We start from the raw sequence: 7,127 nt of genomic DNA, 5'->3' as shown, positions 1-7,127 counted from the left end.
TTTTATCTATTTTTGTTTTGGTATAAGTCGCACTTTTTCCTTAGGCAATAAGTACTTGACTATACACATACCTTATCTTATTGTTGCATTTGGCCCTTTCGGCACTTGTATCATTACACTTGCACTATAGAAACCCCTTTAGGCACCTCTTATATGCTACACTTCTTTCTCACCTTTCTAGTCAACTGAAGACCAGTAAGGCAAGATTCACCAAGATCCACATCGACAAACAACTAGCACTGAAGACTTTTTTGTGACAACCTATGCAACCAAGTGCGACTCAGTAGATTCAAGTTTTTTCCTCAGAATTAGAAACCCTTCGCTAGATAAACATAGACCTCATGAGTTACCCCAGCCCAAACCCTTAACTAGGTGCTAAACCTATGAATTTGCAAGAGAACCAGTTGGCTTCAACAATCTTTGCTTTGCACTAGGTTTGTTATGGAACTAGTGATCATAGCGAACAAACACACTACATCCTTAAGCTAGCACTTTATCTGATGATGCCATAGGGAAGATCCTTTTGAGGATACATGATTAGTAGACTAATGGTTTGACGATGCTATAATAGATATCTTGGAGAAGTAGATTTGACGAGGCTACTAAATCCCTTTGGTGGAATACTAGACTTTCATGATGGTAGATGAACTTGGTGGATCAAGTTGATAGAGTAGCATAATTTACTTCTCCCTTTAGTAAATTGGATTTAGTAGGACAATTATGATCAATAGCTGAGATTATTGGAGGAATAAGAATTCGAATTGATCACATGATATCAATAGGAGATTGTCGACATTACAATAATGACTTGGGGGAACAGGTAGGAATTCTCGTAGGAGATGATATTTGAATTAAATAGGTGATCCTAGAGGAGTATCGATGGTGAGTAAGTCTACATGGTTCGGAGTAAATTGGATTTAGATTGATGATCTCGAACATGATATCTGGTTTCCTAGTGGATAATAAACTATGGATATTAGGTTGTTGTTAGATTCAATTCAAGGATCTATATGACCTGGCCTTGAAATTTACTTGACCATGATAATGGAAATTTGTGGTTATGTTGTGATAAGGTAGTTCTTTCTAGAATTTGGGAATTATAGGAACTCTAGTTGATTAGGTAGAACACCATAGATATTGGATTTGTAGAATTGATGCATCATGTTGTGATTGATGGAGTTAAGGTGCCGCTGGAGTAGATTTATAGGAAAGAAAAAATATCTTGGGTTGGTATAAGACGTGTTTCCTTAGGATTGATATACGCTACCTTTGACCTTGGATGGATAGGCTGAGCACTTGGATTGTGATGTTTAATTCAACCTTAGCATCTTGTATGTTCTACCTGGGATTTTTACATAAGAATAGCCATACATATGAGTTTGGGAATGGTTGACGTGTATGAGTTTGTTTAGACCTCCTCTCAGGAATCATGACGATATGAAGAACATGAGTGATGATTGGAGTTGACTCATATTAAGTGGTGCTTTCGTTGGTATAAGTTGATTTTTTGGAGTATTAGATAGAACAATTGGCATCTAAGAAACTGTGCTCAAGGATGAGATGATAAACATTCACTCACATCCTAGAATGCTTGAAACCCTTAATATTCACCGAGCCACAACATGCTCGTATCATGACCATGAGCTTTGGCTCTAGGTGGAGAAGACCTTGGCCAATACTCAACTATGACCACCACTAATCCCGCCTATAAGGAAGAGGGACACAAAGGGCTAGATTCCAAAGTGATGACAGATTCCTGGACGAGTAACTACCCAAAACCAGTGCCACAGCCTACCTTATGTACCTCGTGAACAAGTCTTCATGGAGTACTTGGACAAGTTGGATGTCGTCTTTATTGATAACATAATTGTCTACTTGGATATGAAAGAAGAGTCGTTCAACTATTTAGGGAACGTCTGAAGACCTCCATGACAAGGTGGAAGAGCTATGCTGACCCTGTCATCGAGAAACAAACTTCCCCGTCAAGGACCATTTGTATCTGTTGGTCACTCCTCCCGAGGAACCAACAGTTTTCACAAAGCTCGCACCAAGATTCAATGCCCCCCTCCAGACCACTTCAAGACGAAGAAAAGACGGTTACCAACTGGTGAAACTGTGTTATATCAACTAGAGGGGGGTGAATAGGCAATTTTTACAAATTTGTCACTGAGGAAATACAACTTGAGGAATTTGCTATGTGACGAACTACAAGCAGTGGAATAAGTACTCAGGTGCATGCATAAAAACAAAGTAGCATAGTCATGATGATTAAATGAAACATACACAAAGAACATGTAGAGTGTAAACAGGATAAGCAGGCTGAAGATAAGATGACTGAAGAATAGGATTGAGGAAATTGAGAAAGTCTCCAGTCAAAGTCTTCAAATAGTAACGATCAATTTCACCAATACATGAGCGAGGAAATGAAAGGGTTGAGGAAATAGAACCAGTACCTTTGTGAAGACAGTATTTGGTAGACCAGTTCCAACTGTTGTGACAGTTGTACGTTTGGTTTGAGCGGCTAGGTATTTAAACCAAAGGACACATAGTCCCAGGAGACACAATCCTTACCGTATTCTCCTTGAGCTAAGGTCACACATACCTCGCCCATTCACTCGTGGTTTGTCTTCAAGGTGACTTCCAAACCTTCACAGACTTGGTCACCCGGCGATCCACAATTCCTTTTGGATTCTCTAGACCATGATGCCTAACCGTCTGGAAGATGCACTGTCTTCAAAGGTAATAAGCGTTGGTTCCACACAGGAACAATCTCTTCAGTGATGCTCAATCACTTTGGGTTTTAGGTGTTGGGGTTTTGGGTTTTTCCTCACTCATGATTTTCTCTCAAAGTCCTCGGCGGATAGGATGCTCTAACTTATAAGTGTCAGTTTCTATCAGAGCATCCAACCGGCAAGTGGTTGAGGGGGCGGCTATTTATAGCCAGGGAGCAGCCTGACATGATAAGACATAAATGCCCCTAATGATATGACCGTTAGGTGGACAAGATATTTGGGACAACTGGCGCGTAACACAGCAACGGTCGGAAATTTGAGCTCTCAAATTCCTCAGGGCTATCATGTTCCTCACTTGTAGGAAATCCTCATGGGCGAATTCCTAAGTCCTTAGTCAGAACAAATTCCTTAGAGACCAAAAGATCTTCGTCCCTGTCACTGAAGAAATTGACAGAATTGTATGAGATTTCCAAAGGCTACACACGAAGGATTGGGTATGTGTAGGCTTTGAGATGAGCATCACTTGGAAATCTTTCCTTAGTATTACCTCGACCCCTTTTGTATTACGGTGTTTCCTATTACTCAAGAAAGGAAAATGAAACTACGAAAACAAAATTCTTCATGCTTCATAGTCCTCGCATCAATATCAATATCTTTAAGGTCATGCCAATTTCCTTCAAAGTCTTCAAGAAAACCGAAGTCTTCAAATGAAGACATTCATTTTTAGGGGACGACTTTCTTCGAATATATCAAACTCCTGAGGGACTTATAAGACATGTGTACACTCAAAAACACATTAGTCCCATAACCTATAAGTCCTCAATACACCAAAATCACTAACGGGTACTAGATGCACTTGCAATCTCCCCATTTTTGGTGATTAGTGACAAATAGGTAAAGTTTTCAATGGGGATACATATGAAGTGTAAATATTGATATTGAGGAATTTGATTGCAAGATATTGAAGAACTTGAAGGAAATATGCCCTAGAGGCAATAATAAAGTTATTATTTATTTCCTTATATCATGATAAATGTTTATTATTCATGCTAGAATTGTATTAACCGGAAACATAATACATGTGTGAATACATAGACAAACAGAGTGTCACTAGTATGCCTCTACTTGACTAGCTCGTTAATCAAAGATGGTTATGTTTCCTAACCATGGACAAAGAGTTGTTATTTGATTAACGGGATCACATCATTAGGTGAATGATCTGATTGACATGACCCATTCCATTAGCTTAGCACCCGATCGTTTAGTATGTTGCTATTGCTTTCTTCATGACTTATACATGTTCCTATGACTATGAGATTATGCAACTCCCGTTTGCTGGAGGAACACTTTGTGTGCTACCAAACGTCACAACGTAACTGGGTGATTATAAAGGTGCTCTACAGGTGTCTCCAAAGGTACATGTTGGGTTGGCGTATTTCGAGATTAGGATTTGTCACTCCGAATGTCGGAGAGGTATCTCTTGGCCCTCTCGGTAATGCACATCACATAAGCCTTGCAAGAATTACAACTAATGAGTTAGTGGCAAGATGATGTATTACAAAACTAGTAAAGAGACTTGCCAGTAACGAGATTGAACTAGGTATTGAGATACCGACGATCGAATCTCGGGCAAGTAACATACCGATGACAAAGGGAACAACGTATGTTGTTATGTGGTCTGACCAATAAAGATCTTCGTAGAATATGTGGGAGCCAATATGAGCATCCAGGTTCCGCTATTGGTTATTGACCGGAGACGTGTCTCGGTCATGTCTACATTGTTCTCGAACCCATAGGGTCCGCACGCTTAAGGTTTTGATGACAGTTATATTATGAGTTTATGCATTTTGATGTACCGAAGTTTGTTCGGAGTCCCGGATGTGATCACAAACATGACGAGGAGTCTCGAAATGGTCGAGACATTCCGCTAGCTCGCATTGTTGCTTCCCTGTGTTTATTATTGTTCCTAGAGAAAATTGTGTTGAAAGATGTTAGTAGCAATGATGCGGATTGGATCCGTGATCTGAGGTTTATCCTCATTGCTGCACAGAAGAATTATGTCCTTGATGCAACACTAGGTGACAGACCTATTGCAGGAGCAGATGCAGACGTTATGAACGTTTGGCTAGCTCAATATGATGAGTACTTGATAGTTTAGTGCACCATGCTTAATGGCTTAGAATCGGGACTTCAAAGACGTTTTGAACGTCATGGACCATATGAGATGTTCCAGGAGTTGAAGTTAATATTTCATGCAAATACCCGAGTTGAGAGATATGAAGTCTCCAACAAGTTCTATAGCTAAAAGATGGAGGAGAGTCGCTCAACTAGTGAGCATGTGCTCAGATTGTCTGGGTACTACAATCGCTTGAATCAAGTGGGAGTTAATCTTCCAGATAAGATAGTGATTTACAGAATTCTCTAGTCACCATCACCAAGTTAGTAGAACTTCGTGATGAACTATAATATGCAAGGGATAACGGAAACAACTCCCAAGCTCTTTGTGATGCTGAAATCAACGAAGGTAGAAATCAAGAAAAACATCAAGTGTTGATGGTTGACAAGACCACTAGTTTCAAGAAAAAGGGCAAAGGGAAGAATGGAAACTTCAAGAAGAACGGCAAGCAAGTTGCTACTCAAGTGAAGAAGCCCAAGTCTGATCCTAAGCCTGAGACTAAGTGCTTCTACTGCAAAGGAACTGATCACTGGAAGTGGAACTGCCCCAAGTATTTGGCGGATAAGAAGGATGGCAAGGTAAACAAAGGTATATTGGATATACGTGTTATTGATGTGTACTTTACTAGTGTTTATAGCAACCCCTCGGCATTTGATACTGGTTCAGTTGCTAAGAGTAGTAACTCAAAACGGGAGTTGCAGAATAAACAGAAACTAGTAAAGGGTGAGGTGACGATGTGTGTTGGAAGTAGTTCCAAGATTGATATGATCATCATCGCACACTCCCTATACTTTTGGGATTAGTGTTGAAACTAAATAAGTGTTATTTGGTGTTTGCGTTGAGCATGAATATGATTTGATCATGTTTATTTCAATACAGTTATTCATTAAAGTCAGAGAATAATTGTTGTTCTGTTTACATGAATAAAACCTTCGATGGTCATACACCCAATGAAAATAGTTCATTGGATCTCGATCGTAGTGTTACACATATTCATAATATTGAAACCAAAAGATGCAAAGTTAATAATGATAGTGCAACTTATTTGTGGCACTGCCGTTTAGGTCATATCGGTGTAAAGCGCATGAAGAAACTCCATACTGATGGACTTTTGGAACCACTTGATTATGAATCACTTGGTACTTGCGAACCATGCCTCATGGGCAAGATGACTAAGACTCCGTTCTCCGGAACAATGAAGCGAGCAACAAACTTGATTGGAAATAATACAAACTGATGTATGCAGTCCAATGAGTGTTGAGGCTCGCAGCGGGTATCGTTATTTTCTGACCTTCACAAATGATTTGAGCAGATATGACTATATCTACTTGATGAAACATAAGTCTGAAACATTTGAAAAGTTCAAATAATTTCAGGGTGAAGTGGAAAATCATTGTGACAAGAAAATAAGGTTTCTACGATCTGATCGCGGAGACAAATATTTGAGTTACGAGTTTGGTCAATTAAAACAATGTGAAATAGTTTCACTACTCACGCCACCTGGAACACCACAATGTAATGGTGTGTCCGAACGTCATAACCGTACTTTATTAGATATGGTGTAATCTATGATGTCTCTTACCGATCTACCACTATCGTTTTGGGGTTATGCATTAGAGACAGCTGCATTCACGTTAAATAGGGCACCATCTAAATCCGTTGAGACGACACCGTATGAACTATGGTTTGGCAAGAAACCTAAGCTATCGTTTCTTAAAGTTTGAGGTTGCAATGCTTATGTGAAAAAGTTTCAACCTGATAAGCTCAAACCCAAATCGGAGAAGTGCGTCTTCATAGGATACCCAAAAGAAAATGTTGGGTACACCTTCTATCACAGATCCGAAGGCAAGACATTCGTTGCTAAGAATGGATCCTTTCTAGAGAAGGAGTTTCTCTTGAAAGAAGTGAGTGGGAGGAAAGTAGAACTTGATGAGGTAACTGTACCTGCTCCCTTATTGGAAAGTAGTTCATCACAGAGTAACGAGTAAAGAGACTTGCCAGTAACGAGATTGAACTAGGTATTGAGATACCGACGATCGAATCTCGGGCAAGTAACATACCGATGACAAAGGGAACAACGTATGTTGTTATGCGGTCTGACCAATAAAGATCTTCGTAGAATATGTGGGAGCCAATATGAGCATCCAGGTTCCGCTATTGGTTATTGACCGGAGACGTGTCTCGGTCATGTCTACATTGTTCTCGAACCCGTAGGGTCC

This window comes from Triticum dicoccoides, chromosome 4A (genome assembly GCF_002162155.2).
Source record: "Triticum dicoccoides isolate Atlit2015 ecotype Zavitan chromosome 4A, WEW_v2.0, whole genome shotgun sequence".
In the NCBI taxonomy this organism is placed as follows: Eukaryota; Viridiplantae; Streptophyta; class Magnoliopsida; order Poales; family Poaceae; genus Triticum; species Triticum dicoccoides.
This window is presented reverse-complemented; position numbering follows the sequence as displayed.